We start from the raw sequence: 15,385 nt of genomic DNA, 5'->3' as shown, positions 1-15,385 counted from the left end.
GAGACCCAAGGCTCACTATCCCCGGCTCCGTGAGACAGAGGGAGGACCCACATGATTCCAGCCCGCAAACACCACCCACAGGCTCCCACAGTAAGAAGGCTGCCGGACTCGCCCACGACTTACAGCTGAGTGTAAGGGCCAAGCACTGGGCCGGGAGTCTGGGACCTTGGTTCTCAGCTCAGTTCTGATACTAACTAGATAGATAGCCTCCCACGTGGTAACTTCTCTGGGCCTCAATTTCCTTACCTATCAAATCGGGCAGCTGTCCGGACAACTCGGAAAGATTAATGTATGCAACGATCAAGAAGTAATCTGTGAACTGCTCTCACTGACCCCTGAATCCCCTTTCCCGTCCTCCGCCAGGGTCTGTGGCCCTATTGCAGTTGCTAAGAAATGCTCAGAAGCTCCCCACAGCTGGCACCCAAAAGTCCTGAAAACCATGGACCATATTCATATGCTGGACCCCAAGCCATACATAAAGCACACATATTTTTAATTGAACTGGAAACCAAACCAAAGCTAAGGAAAAAGTCACTTCCTCCTTCAATAGCAAAATATGGGGCCTGCAGTAGACCCTCAGTAAGCACTGCTGTATGACTACAACGGTACAAGCTGAGACAAGACCCACTCGCTTGATCTGTCATGAAACTGGGAAATGTCTCATGTTGATTCGGGTACCTGCTGCCTAATTTCCAGTAGGCTCTGTGCCTGATTTCTTTTAAGAACAGAGACTTTTTTTTTTTCACATTGACACCTCTCTGTTAAAAAAATTTTTTTACTCATCCCTCTGGATTCTGTGGGGACCCACAAAAGAAACAGATGAAATAGTCCCTAAGCTCAGAATTTCTCTCTCTCTCTCTCTCTCTCTCTCTCTCTCTCTCTCTCTCAATCGGGAGACTAGAGGAAGTGAAAGCTCTGGCCAGCACGACTACCATCTGAGGAGTTGGAGTCAAGGCAGGTGAGGGCTGCTATGGGCGGGAGGGTCCCAGAAGAGGAGGAGGTCTGAGGCTGGACTAGAAGAATGGAGAAGAATGGGTGGGGTTTCAACAAGGGGAGTCATGTCTTTTTCAAAGGGAGTTTGATGTATTAAGCAAAGTTAATGTAATAAATATGTACAATGTGCTCCAGGTGACAGGCTTTTCTATCTCTCATCTCACTGCATACCTTCAGGCAGGAGAACGAAGGCAGCAGATTCCCTGATACTTAAGACCATGTTTTACGTGGAACACAAAAAGTAGAATGTTAAGGCCCCCCCACACAGAAGAGTTTTAAGGCCCTCCAGGAAGAAGTAGAAAAGCTCCTTCCTCACTACCCTCAAAAAGTATCCAGTAAAATTTGGTCTAGATGCATTTTGCAACTGGGAAAACTGAGGAGCCGTCTAAGTGATTTTGCCTAGATCCCAAGTCTGGTTAGAAAAGAAGGGAGGGCACTCCCAGCAGAGAGAACTGCTTGAGCAAAGACTTGGAGGGGAATGAGCATAATATGCTGGTCTGGAACAAAAGCAATCCGTGAGGAACTGAACGAGGCAAAGGACCAACCCAAAGCCACCCATGAGCAGATCCAACACCCAACAGGTCGCCACCTCTCAGAGTCTCATCTGGGAAATGGACACACAAGGCGGCATGGGCTCCAAAGGGCAGCAGAGGATGGGCATGCGAGAGGTTCTGCTAGGATTTGTCACACCAGACTGATGGGGGCCGGGGTGGGGGGGTGGAGGCACTAGGCAGATAGACAGCTGAGCCTGGCCAGAGATGGTCCCCCACCACACCAGTTCTCAGCACCTCCCCAGGGGACACGCATGGGGTGGAAGCCCAAGCCCCTAGGCCTCCTGCATGCAGGAATTGCCTCCTGCTCCTGCCAGACCTGCCCAGAGGCCAGGGGCTGCTCCTGTCCCTACGCCACCCACATAGACCCACAGTGAAGAGGGGCTCACTCACTGCCCTGGGCAGCCCCTAAGCTGAGAGCTGGGGTCCTGGGTCCAGCTCAGCCCTGCTTCCCATGACCCCCTACACCAGGCTGCATGGAGGCTAGGTCAGGGTCTCCTCCCAGGCTCACCCACCTGGCGGTGCTGCTGGAGGCCCAGCCAAAGGGCACTACCAAGTCCAGCCCTCACCCCTCGACGGCAGGGAGGCAAGAGATTACAAACACACTGTCCTTTCACCCAGCACTCTGTCGGAATTTACCCTACAGAGACACGCCAAATGGCCAATGCACAAAGTCACCCATCACGGCTCTGTTTGTAAAAGCACAAGATAGGGAACCACCCAAGTGTCCCTTACGAGGAGGCTGCAAGCAGGGAGCACTGTGTGGCCACACAGAGGCCTCCGTCACTGACAGACAGCGATCCCCAAGGACGCTGCAGGTCACCCAGCAGGAGATGCAGGCGTGCAAACGGTCGGGGAGAACACAGGAGTGCACATGCCCCGGGGCGCTGGACAAATGGTACTCCCGTGTATGTCACACAGGCAGCCGGTGCGCAGGCCCAGGAGCTCCTTGGAAGGGCATGCAGGAGGGCACCGGGAGGGCACAGGGAGGGCACCCAGGGAGCAGGGCCAACCCAGGGCCAGGCTGGAGCATGTCCTCTGGTTCCTCTGAACACCCTAGGGAATGTATTATGCATTCAAACAAGAATGCTGTAATTGAAAGGAAAGCCATGCCTAGGGAGCTCCCCGTCCCATGGGGCCACCAGATAAAAGGCTCATTCAGGAGAAAGAAGTATCTCAGGTTACCCCACACACTACAACTTCTCCTTCCTCCCCCCACCCCACCCCGACCCCCTCCTAAAATGACTGAGAGAGAAGCCAAGACTCAAGGCCAGGAGAGCCCAGCACAGGGGCTGGAGCCTGGCGCTGGAGGGTGAGAGGAGGGGTCCAGGTCCAGGCCCACCAGCCAGGCCCAGGCGTGAGTAGGGGGAGGAAAGGCAGGTAAGGGGGCTACTTTCCTCTGGTTGGGTTTGTTGTACTTTCCTAATTGATTTTGTGTCTGTGTCACTGGGATACTTAGGACCATCTTAGAAACCACTTAAGCAATTTAAAATAATCAAAGTACTGTACTTATAAGGCACTTAACATTTCCTCACACTTCTGGGCTTCCCATAAACCCCTCCAGCTGCAACCGGAGGCCAAGCAGTCAGGAGCGATCCCTGTGGGGGAGGCAGATGCCTGAGTCAGGCCCCAGCTCCCCCAGTCACCCGGAGCCCCTGCAGAGCAGACCGGAGCAACACCCCACCCCAAAAGCACACCAGCTCCCAAGCATGGGCGCCTCTCTCTCTCTCTCTCTCTCTCTCTCTCTCTCTCTCTCTCTCTCTCTCTCTCTCTCTCTCTCTCTCCCCACCAAGCTTTCTGACTCACTGTTCCCTCCTCCTGCCCCTCCTCCATGCCCTCCCCTGCCAGCCAGTGTGCCCTCCACCTAGTTCATTGTGAACTGGCCATCGAGTCTCTGCTGGTCGTCCTCCCACGAGAACCCTTCCCTGACACCCACACCCCTCTTCTGCATTCCCAGGGCACCTGGTCGACCCCCACTAGAGCCCTCCCCTCACTGTCAGGAAATTACTGCCCACTCATCTCCCGAACGTGGGGTCCCTGGTCCACAGTCTGTTTCTAAAGCATGGCACAGGCTGCACAAAGCAGGGACCCCTGACATTTGTGGAGCGTGACGTCACAGATGGAGTCAAGAGGCAGGTCCCACCTGAGAATGACGCACGAGCCCAGCCTGGGTGCAGCTGCCTGGTACACCACAGGAACACCGAGCTGCATCAGAGGAGGGAAGGGCCAGCCCTCACTGAGTCCTCACCCTAGCGTCATCCCCATTTTATAGATGAGGACACCCTACTAGCTCAGAGAGACCCAGCAACTCACCCAAAGTCACACAGTGAGTACGTGGCAGACTTGGGAGGGGAACCTCCAAATGCAGGTCCAAGAAGCCACGGGGGAGCCTGGTGAGAGAAGACTTCCCACCCTGGGAGTCTCCTTAGCAGGGCTGGCGTGGGCCCAGGCACCCAAGAAAACCTGTCCTAACAAGCCCCCAGGGGATTCCAATGGGAGGTAGGTGGGTAAAGCAGAGCTGAGCAATGTGGCAGCCTCTGGAAAGCTCCCCCATGACTGCAATCCAGCCCAGACACGACCCACAAGAAGCTCCCCTCAAGCACAGGCGGCACTGGCCAGGACGGTCGTGGGCACCGCTGTAAACCAGAGATCACCGGGGACCTTGCTTAGGTGGCCACAACAGAACGAATGCAGAACTGCACAGGGCACTGCCACCGTGGAGGGCTGAATGCCACGCAGCAAGGACGAGGAACAAACCACGTAGCAGAGTGACACCGAGCAAGCGGCACAATACACACAGCACGATCCCTTTTTCATCAAGCTTAAAACACGTACAGCTAAGTATTATTTGTGGAGATATGTATATAATTTAGAGTGCACGGGAATTAAAGGAAATAAAAGCAACCCATAAGGACAGGGCGTGGCTGCCTCTGAGGGAAGAGAAAAAAGGAGTGGAGCGAGGAGGCTGTGGAGGGGCCTCCGATTATACAGAGGGTGCCAAAAAAATGTATATCCGTTCTAAGAAAGGAAAAACTGTATTAATATACACCGATAACAAAGACGACTACAAGCCATGTTTGACTTCTGCAGTTACAAGAGGTGCTCAGAGTGGTGACCATCAGCGTCCAGACACTTCTGATGACGGCGAAGCACTGCTTGAGCAACGCTGACCAAAGTGTCCACTTGTATACATTTTTTGGCACCCCCGGTATTTGCAGTGTTGTCTTTCTTAAAATGAAAACAAATTTTGACACGAAATTAGGGCACAATATCAATACTTGACCAAGCCTAGTGGTTGTTACAGGACAGTTTATTGTATTATTCCCTATGATTTGGGGTATCCTTGGAATAGTTTGTGATTAAAATCTATGATGCCTCATGAAAGAGACAAACCCCTTCCTGTCAAACCCACACTGAAGATGCCATTCATCTTTAATAAAATAAATGGCTCATTTGGGGAAACTGCGTGCACCGCATTTCCCACGCGCCCCCTCTCACGCCCCACCCCAGTCCTAACCCTCCAATACCTCCCCTGGGGTCATCCCACGTGGAATGCATTCCTAAGGGTTCAGCTTTGCCCTCTTCCAGCTGCTCTGGGGTGGGAGCCACACTGGATTCCCTAAGAGCTTCCAGAACCTGCACTCGGAAGGACAGGCAGCTCTGAGCGTGGGGAGAGGAGGCCAAACACCCCTTGCCCAGGGCCCTGACAGAGGTCACTGCAGCCCGTCCTCTCCCCCAAACCACAGCCCCGGGGGATGGAGAATGAGGTAAGTGCTGCCTCTCTTTGCTCTGCAGCCCTAACACCGGAGAACCATTAGGGCCCCTCTCTGCTCTGGCATAGGGCGGGGGTGGGGCTCAGTGGGCTCTCTTCCTTCAGGATATTTCAGCGGTGATGAGTTTCCAATTTCCCCTTGGACCCCGAGCCAGCTGGAGGGAGGCAGAGACCTCCAGCCTCCCTGAGGCCTGGTTTGGCCCTCAGGGGCAAGACTGGGCTGAGCAGAACTTCACACCTCCTGGGTCACCCTGGGGCACCTCTCCACAGACCCCAGGGAGAAACTGAGGCCCGGGAGGACTCAGGTCCATGAATGAGGAAATTAAAGGAGGGGAAAAGGAGAAGAGTCCAGCCCCCTCCTCACACACAAGCACACTTCACAACAGCTGCTGTTTCTTGAGCACCTACTATGCACTATGCCCTTTACATTGCCCGATGTAATACTCACAAAAAACCCCTCCCCATTTTAGAGATATGCAAATTGGGCTCAGAGAGGACATGTGACCCGCCCAAGGTCACAGAATCCGTAGGTAGCAGAGCCGGGACTTTCCCTTTCTGAAGCAGGTTTATGCCCGTGTGGCAAGCCTGCTCCCCCACAGCCCTGGGACGTCTGCAGGGCCAGCCTCTGTCATCCCACAGGCGAGCAAAGCAGAGCCCAGAGCAACAGCCTGACTTGCCCACGGTCAGGTCACACTTAAGGGGAAATTTCTGGGGCTATGTGGGGGTCACCCTGAGTCAGGGGAGGGGTCCTGCGTGGGCTGGGGGCCCAGCAAGCAGTGCTCAGTACTGAAATGCCACAGCCACAATCAGGTGTGAAGCAGGCGGATGGCCAGGCGTCCAGCCAGGAGCAGGGCAGGCGGGCTTATCAGCCGCTTCTACCTCTGGGGCTCTGGGATGAGGCCCATGTCACCCAGAGAGAAGCCCAGGCAGGGCAGAGAGTTCAAAAGGGACCAGGAGGACGAGCGAGATGGGGAAGGACGTGAGAGGAAAACAGAGAAAGCCAGAGGCACACAGAACGAGGCAGGGAGCTGGGACATGTACAGAGAAAGAGGTCATCAGACTGAGAGTCCTTGCTCCCCTCCCCACAACATAGCTTCGGGCCAAAACTCTCAGTGGCACCCCAGGACAGAGAAGAGAGGCTGAGCCTGCACCTCCTCCCCTCACCCAGCCCAGGCCCGCGGGCCAGTAGCAAGCCTTAAAGGTCAATTGCAAAATAAAGCAGAATTTGCCTTCTTTTCATTTCCAACATGTCTGGGTCATAAAAATGCTAGTTTAATAAATTGGGAGGAAACTGCGAGGCACATAGTTCATTCAGGGCTGGTCAGGGGGAAGTAGGTGAGCTTAACCCTTCAGATGGTGTGGGCCCAACCCTGCCACAGGCCCTGCTCCCTGACGCGTCTGTCTGTCTGCCTGTCTCTTCAGAACAGGCACTGGTGGAGGCGGGGATGACAAGAGAGGTCCCGCCCAAGCCTTCCCTCAACGTGGTCATGGGCTTTGGGAAGACCCACAAGTGCCACCCAAGAGACCCCATGTACCCCAGGATCATTTCAGTCTCTGGAAGCAGGGAAGTCACGGATTCTGAGTCAGGGTTGAAGGAGGAGTCCAAGTCTGCCTATTCCAGGAGGAGGGCATGGCCCAGGCACAGGCACGGAGGCAGGTTTTGGAAAGCCCCACACGCGATCAAGGAATGCAACACAGAGGGGACTAGAAGGGACGCTGGTGGCTATGGGAATACCATGGTCACCCTGACACTGGGCTGGGCAGGAAGCTCAGCACTCCTGCAGAAAAGACGACTGACTGGGTAGAGGAGTGGGGTCAGAGCCTTCATTTCACAAAGAGGACAGCTGACCCAGCCAGGGTCACACAGAGCTGGCAGCAGAGCCAGGCCCAGAACGCAGGTCGCTGAGCTATGGCAGCCTTCTGATAAGGGGACTCACAGCCATCCCCCAAGTGGGGAGCCAGAGATCACACCCACCATCGGATCCCAGAACCATCCCACAGGGGACTCGGGGAAACTCACCAGTCACCCCTCTGCCCAAAGCCAGCGACCTGCCCCTCCACACTGCAGAGCGCCCCCCTGTGTGGTTCAGACCACATGTGGCCCTGCAGCCCCCTTGCGTGCTCTGGCGCAGGAGATGAGGACTAACGTTGCTGGGCCTACTGTGCACCCACCACGCTGCCGGCTCCCACCATATCGTTCTACCTCCACACTTGAAAGGGACATGGGTGCTTACAGGTGAGGTGAGCGCAGTCCCAGAGTGACCTGGGGGTGGGAGCTGAGCTGCCTGCCGCCCGGCTGCCTCCGCAGCCAGAGCTCCGGGCTGCCCACATGGGCAGGCGCTCAGCAGGCAGCCAGTCTGTGCCAGGCACTGCCCTGAGCACTTTCAATGCATTCCTCATTTAATCCTCACAACGTCCTATGAGATATGTACTACAGAAGTCCCATTTTACAGACAAGGAAACTAAGGCACAGAGAGGTGCCTCCCAGGTCATAAATGGCAGAGCAGGGCGTTGAACCCAGGCAATCTGGCCCACACTCTATCCACTGCGAGCTACTGCCCTCGGGGCTCCCCATCTTACTGGCCCTGCCTCACTCAGGTCTCCAGCACCCAACTCTGTTCATCCTCAGCAGGGAAACAAAGGGGAGGAGATGGAAGGGCCATGGGCACTTGGGTGGGGGGAAGCCAGCAGGGTGGGAGCCAAGAATATGCCTCTCACACAGGCTCTGCCCTTTTATCTCTTCCCTGTCACCTCTGTGGCTTCACAAAGATGGTCTATTTTACAGGGGAGGAAACTAAAGCCCTGAGAGGCCCAGTGACTTGCCTGAAGTCACCAGAATCTTGGTGACCCTTCTCCCACAACACCCTTTGCAGGAAGAAGCAGGATGTGGCTCCTCCCTGCTCCCAGGGCTGGCTATCCTCCCTCCTAAGCTTCTGGGTCAAGTCAACAACCAAGCACAGTCCTGCCCCAGGGCCTTTGCACTTGCTGTTCCTTCTAACTGGAAAACTCTTCCTTCAGATATCCAGAGTACAACCAACCCCCTTCACTCTACTCAAGTTTATGCACAAATGTCCCCTCTTCTAAAAGTCCACCTCGAAGCATCCCATCTAAACTGGCACCCCTGCTGCCCATAGCTCTCTCGCCACTTCCCTGCTTTGTTCTGCAGGGAACTTCTCCCCTTAACATTATATGGATGCGTGCTTTCCCTGTTCGTTGCTCGCCTTCCCCTTCAAACATGGAACCCCACCAGGGCAAGGCCTCCATCTGTTTTGTTTCTGGCTTTAGAAAGTTGCTTAGAGTGGTGATTCTCCACCTGGTTTGCACATGCGTATCCCCTGGGGAGCTCAGGCCCCATCTCAAACCAATTAAATCTGAATTCCTTGGGTGGGGCTCAGGTACCAGGATTTTTCAAATTCCCCAGGTGATTCCAATGTGCGGACAGATGGCGAATCACTGCTCTAGCAGTGCAAGGCTCAGAGGTGTTCAATTCAGATTGGGTGAATGAGTTAAGTAATTAATTAATTAATAATTAATTAATTTGTACAGATGGGCAAATGGAGGTCCAGATGGAGGAGGAAGAGCCAGAAGCCAGACATTACGACCTTGGGCCTCCCCAGGCTCCGCCCCTCCTCAAGGTCACACACCTCACCCAGGGGCCCTGCCAGTTCCGACCTGGTCTCTAAGAGCCCTCCCTCCAGGGCATCTCCAGGAACTCACCCCAGAGACCCCCAAAGGTCTCTATGCCTTTCTTCTAATTCCGCAATAATGAGCCTGTGTGCCAGTCTGTCACTAGACTGAAACCCTCCTATTTCCACTCCCATACCTCCTATACTGAGAGGGTCTGCTACCCAGGGTGCACCTCACAGGCAGTGGGCTTGCGAGGGCTGCAGGGTGGGCGGGGCGCTCCCTGGAGAAGCCAGGTGGCGTGGGCACACGGGGAGGCCGGGATCTTGAGGAGGACGGTCCGGCAGCCAGCTGAGCCTCCTCGCAGGTGTCCAAATACAGCCCTGACCCCCCAGATCTCATCACCCATGGAGGACCAGGAACCACATCTCCCCCGGTGATGCGCTCCAGGCTGGAGAACCACTGGAATGATGCCACTTCTGCCCCAGGGGCTCCATCCCCAGGGATGGACCTGCCAGGAGGACAGGGAGAACTGGCAGAGAGTAGTCAGGGGGCTCCTGCCTCCCCTGGGGCTGCTTCCCCATGCCACATTTCCCCGACTCCGACCCCCCTCTCCCCTCTGTTCGGGCTCAGGCCTGACCCTGGGTCTCGATGCCCCCTTCCCAGACATCTGCCACAAAGAGACACCTGGGTTTAGGGGAAAGAGAGACCATGTAAAAGCAAAAGGGCTGTGTGGTCCTCACGTCGTCAGGAAAAAAGCCCCTGACAATCACCCTCAGCAAGACCCACTTCCGACACCTCTTCTACCCCTTCCCACTGCCTCAGCTGCCCAGCACGTCACAGTACTCTAATGTCTATCAAACCTGTCCTGGGAACACCAGCGTCTCCTAAGCACCTACCAACAGCTTTGCACACATTATTGCTTCTGCCAAACGAATGTCATCACACCCACTTTACAGATGAGTCAACTGAGGCTGAGAGCAGCCACACAGTGAGGATTAGGCCAGATCTCAAACCCAAGCCTGTCTGATGGCCAAGAGATAGGAGAGCAGAGTGGTGAAAAGGGTAGATTCAGGGCCAAACAGCCTGGGTTCATATCCCAGCTCCATCACTTAATAGCTGTGTGGTCTTGGGTGAATTGCTTAGCTTCTCTGTGCCTCAGTGCCCCACACATAAAATGGGGATAACAATTATACACCTACGCCTGGGGCTTGCTGTGAGGATTAGAGCAGATCCTGGCACAGGACATGTTTCTATGTAAATGTGATAATTCCACCTTAGCCACCCCTCTGGGAGCACCCCTCATTCAATACTTACCAAGCCCTCTTGCGACAAATCTCTAATAACAGCCTACAGTGGTACATGAAGATACCCTCTAACAAGAAACAAAGCTTTAGGTGAAAGGAATTCCATAAACAGTGAGGAGCTGGAGGTGTTTGGGGGAAGGAAACACATTCAGGTGGCAGAGAGGTGGGCACTGGGGGACACTGGCTTGACCCAGTGGCAAGGTGGGCCCAGCGGCACACGCCCCACAGCCGGGAGCTGACACGGGGCTCTGCAGACCACGCCTCCCCTGCTGTTGCCGCAGTTTTGAGGGACATGCGGCTGCAAATGCTTCACTCCCGTGAGTCCATTCAGCCAACATTTCCTGAGGGCCTACCAAGGGCCTGGCACCAGCTGGGGGTCCTAAAGGTGCAGCTTAGAGTCTAGCAGGGGTCAGTCGAAGGTCTCTGTCTCATCCACTCAATGCCAAGGTCACAGCTCAGGAGCAGCCCGAGATGATATGTACATCAGTGGGCGTGGCTGTGCTCCAATAAAACTTTATAGACACTGAACTTTGCATTTCATAAACTTTCCTATGTCATGACATATTATGATGCTTTTGATTTTTTTCAACCACTTAAAATACAAAGATCATTCTTAGCTCTTGGGGTTATACAAAGATGGGCTGGCAGGCTGGAGGAAAAGCCAATAGCAAATATGTAGGAAAACAAATAAAGACACGACCACAAACTGAGCGTGTGGGGGCGCGGAGCTGCCTGTCTGAAGAGAGTCTATTTAAGCTTATGGTTGTACAAAAAGAATCCAGCCTCAAAGAGTGGGGGGAGCACATTCCAGAAAACAGGAGACAGCAGGTGCAGAGGCCGTGGGGTGGGAAAATAGCATGCCACCTTCAAGCGACACAAAGAAAACAGTATGACTGGTGTCACGTGCCCCCGGGAGAGACAAAGAACATGGTCAGTGTCTCCAGGTGGCACAGACAGGAGTTTTGAAGTTTGCATTTACATCTAAGAGCAATGGGAAGCCAATAAAAAGTTTACGCAGGGCAGTCCGCAGATTTGTTTGGGCTTAATCGCTCTGGCTGCTGAGCAAAGGGTTGTCTGTGGAGGTCCATCTGGAGGTCCTGGGAGAGGAGAGAGAAGGCGTCTGCAAAGGTCTGGGTGAGACCAGGGTGGGAGGGGTGAGGAGTGGTCATCTCCAGGACACCTGAAAGGAAAGGCTGCAGGGTTTGCTGACAGGAGAAAGAGGGTGGTCAAAATGCTGCCAATATTTCGGCCTGGGAGCTGGGAGGAAGAGCTGTCTTCAAGGAAGATGGCCAGGCTATGGGAGAGTGGCTTGGTCCTCTCGAAAGTTGCTCTTAGTTGTACAGTGAACATACTTTAAAGACACAAAACCCACGTCAACAGAACATCTGGGGTTAGTTAAGCCACAAAGTTGCCCCAGGAGCCCTGGGCTAGGCACTGATGGGCAGATAAGCCAAGCACCCGGCAGACAGCTTTCTCTAGCGGCAGCCACAAACCTTCACAGAACTTACAGCCCCACGTGGGACAAAAGAACTCACACAGCCAGGCTGGGCGTGGTGCACAGAGGACTAACGTCAATAACAGCATCACTGTCCTGAGAAGTTGGGGCACCTGTCCACCCCCTGCTGGCGAGCGTCCCCTCCATCCTCTCTCCTACGGGCCTCTTCCTGCCCTCCCTCCACTCCACCCCAGTCCTTCTTCCCACGCCCCACTGTTGTGACAGCAAGAAAACGCTCATCCTCGGAAAGTTAAGTTGGCTGCTCAGTCTCAACCCTGCAGGAAGACACCAGCAGATGGTGAGGCCTCTCCAGGATCAGCCTCAAAGGTCACCGTCTGTCACTGCCCACCCGCTCCAGCCTCTTCTGCATGGACGAGTCTCTCCTGCTGACTTCAGGCCCAGCTACAAGCTGTGCATTTCCCGTGGGCTGACTGTGTGCCAGGCACCATGCTAGGCCTTTTGTGAACATTAACTCTTAATTCCCACACCTGGCCTATGAGATAATCAGCATCCCCGTTTTACAAATAAGGAAACTGAGGCCCAAACAGGCTAAACAATTTTCCAAGGTGGCAAAAGCTGGCTCCAGCATCCAAATTCATAACCACCACACTGTGCAATCGCCCCTTCTTTGAGCATCATTTTTTTTTCTCCACTGCAAAATGAACGAGGCACTCAATGAAATGATTTCTGGATCCTTCTCTGCTCTTATAGGCCCAGAACCTAAAAAGTGCTTCCTTCCAGGGCGCCTAGTATGTTCTTTCTCCCCCCCAACAATGGCTGCTCACAGGATAAGATCTTATGGGCTCATTCATACTATCATGTAAATGACTGCTATAGTGAGTAGATATGGTCGATGTGGTTAGGTAACTGGCAGAGCAGAGATTCAAACCCGGGTCAGACTGGCTCTGGAACCTGGGCTGTCCCCACAACATAGCATTGTACAGGCCATTTCCTCTGGGTTAAGATCTCCAAAAGGTATTTACATTTACAATGTTCCCTGTCCTAGGAGAATGGAGCCAAAATGAGGATGAAGGAGGCGGGTGGGAGCAGGGAAGTAAGGAAGATAAGCTGTCAGATCCATGACTTCCCAAAGTCAGGGCTTCTGATTCCCAATGAGGGTCCGGGGTTTGAGTCCCACTTCCAACCCAGCTTATTTCAGCAGGAGGTCTGGAAGGAGTCAGGTCTGGGAGCTGGGGACCTGACTTCCAGCCTTGCCCTCACTTAATCAGGACTGGGCTTCCACACCTGTAGGATGGGGAGTTGGCCCCTCCCAGCCCAAACAGTCGACTTGTGTTCACACCCTTGCTCTAACTACACTCCATTAATATTCTGTAGGCAGGAAATCAGCCCCAGCTCTCAAACCCAGAGCTCCTCTCTGAGCTGTGCACAGGAAATCCACCTCTTGGAAGAAGAGCTATAATCACAGCCTCCAGTGGAAGTTCCTAGCAGGCCCTCTTCATGGCCTTGGCAAGAGCAGGAGCAGGGCTGGGGCCACAGTGGTGCCCTTTGAAATAGACAACTGACATGGCAGCTCCCCCAGGTGCCCCAACCTGCCCCTCATCTTCTCCTGCCTGAGGCTCCTGCTCCTGACCCCCCTCCCCAGAGCCCAACCTTGTGCCTCTGTAAATGGCTTTTAAGTTTCTCGCCCAGCCTCTCATTTCTATCAGTTTAATTATTGAGGAGCCCTCTTGTCGCCAGCCAGGAACATTAATGCTGTTAAAAGAGACCCAGAAAATGCAGACCACAGCTGTCAGTCTCCCTCTGGCTCTCACCCCATCTCCACTGCCTCCTCCTCACTTTCCTTTCCCAACATGCCACTCTGTCCTCCATTCCTTCTCTCCTCCCCAGGCCTTCACCTCATGGTCTCATCCAGTTCTGTGCAGCCTGGGGGACTCCTGAGTCCCACCCTCCCCCCACTCATCTCTCTGTAATCTGAGGAGGCAGAGACAAACTGAGGCCATGGCCAGATGGGCAGAGGAAAAGGAACACCTGTGAGCCCCTAAGCTGGGGAGCCACTTTGGCCCCCGGCCCATTCTCCCCAACTGAGATCTTCCACATCCTGGGAGCAGCTGGCACAAAGGTCACTAGGCACCTCAAAGTGGGACACTAGGCACCTCATCCCAAAGTAGCCATGTTTCTAAGAACACGCTTTAAGGGCTAACACTGACAGTGACCTTTCTTGGAGCTGTTGCCAAATGTCACATGACAGCCCTTGGCTCCTTTGACCTTTTTTACCTCCCTATAAAGTGGGCACTGGTTCCCCGCTGGGAGATGAGTGGAAGGGTCCCTTACCAATGTCATAGCCCCAAGGGCCCAAACAGGCTGTTTTCTAAAATAACAGAGTCACAGATGGAGTTTAATAAAAAGCTCAGATAAAGAAGCTACAGCACCCACCTATGCTCTGACCTTCTCAGAGGCTGTGGCTCTATGCCCCACCCAGATAGGCTGACAGGAGTCCTGGGCTTGTCCCCCCACTGGGCTCCCCCAGATGGCCCAGGTCTCCTCACTTGGCAGGGCAGGCAGGCTGAGGTGGTGACTCAGCTAACCCAAGACAGCATAGGCCTTAGCCTGGGATAGCCGCGCCTCGCTCCCACCCACGCTGGGTCTCCACACCTCACTGCAAACTTGGGCAGGTAAAGGACTGGGCCAGGCCACCCATTCTCAAAACATCCTACCAAGGAATGGCCGAGAACAGCACAGCTCCCCAGGGACTGCTCCAATTGTCCCTGCAAGGGCAAAGTTTCCTTCAAGTCTCCTACTTCATCTTCATTTTGCATTCTTCATAATGCATCCATTTGTTTTCAAATTAACATAGTGTTTTCATCTAGACCAGGGGTGTCCAAACTTTTTTCAGCGGTTTTCACCAAGGGCCATATGCGGTAAAATACACACACAGCCGGGCCACTCCCTCGAGGTGAAGTACGTATTGCCTCACCTGGTTTATTTAAGTAAACTAAATATATTTTTGGAATTTGCTGCGGACCAATTAACAATGGATTGCGGGCCGCAGTTTGGACACCCGTGGCTAGATAATCAAGTAAAACCAACACCTCAAGAAGAAGGTGCAAAGGCAAGGACCATGTGGCCCAGACCAGCCATGGCAGAGTTCCAACATGGCCCCACAGTGACAGGACAACTCTAGCCCTCCTTTCTTTCCCACCCGCCCTACCCCCAAAACAGGGACCTTCGGCACCATTCCCCCCACTTCTACCCCAGCTCCCACAAATGCTCCCAAGTCTTGATGCATGATGGGATTGGGCAAATGGGGTCCAGAAAGTGTCCAGGTAATAGGGCTCTAACCGCAGCACTTCCCACCATGCATGTGACCAAACATCCTTTCTCAGTCCACTCTAACACTGGAGACTCTGAGGAGAGAAGGGGCCAAACCCAGAAGAGAGAATCAGACACCAGGGTGAAGAAGGGACCCAGTGGCTTTTTCTGTGAATCCCTTCCTCCTCACCCCATTCTTTCCCTCTCTCTCTCCCCCCCCACCCATCTCTGTCTCACACACACACAAACACACACATGCACACACACACACAGAGCAAACAAGGAGGCTTAGAGAGAGGAGCAGGCACATAATTATTGGTAAAATGCTTGTAATGTTTTTCTCTCTACCCGGTAGCTTTCAGTTGTTTTAGCA

At 54.0% G+C, this 15,385-nt stretch overlaps 1 protein-coding gene across 1 annotated transcript in view; it reads right to left on the bottom strand.

Annotated features, from left to right (window-relative positions):
* Positions 1-15,385, bottom strand: part of GRM4 (glutamate metabotropic receptor 4) — a 118,372-nt gene that overhangs the window by 89,363 nt on the left and 13,624 nt on the right. The gene's annotated exons all lie outside the window — the stretch shown is intronic.

Source organism: Rhinolophus hipposideros (assembly GCF_964194185.1).
Source record: "Rhinolophus hipposideros genome assembly, chromosome: 3".
In the NCBI taxonomy this organism is placed as follows: domain Eukaryota; kingdom Metazoa; phylum Chordata; class Mammalia; order Chiroptera; family Rhinolophidae; genus Rhinolophus; species Rhinolophus hipposideros.
The sequence above is the reverse complement of the archived record's forward strand: the minus strand, read 5'-3'. Positions and strand labels throughout refer to the sequence as shown.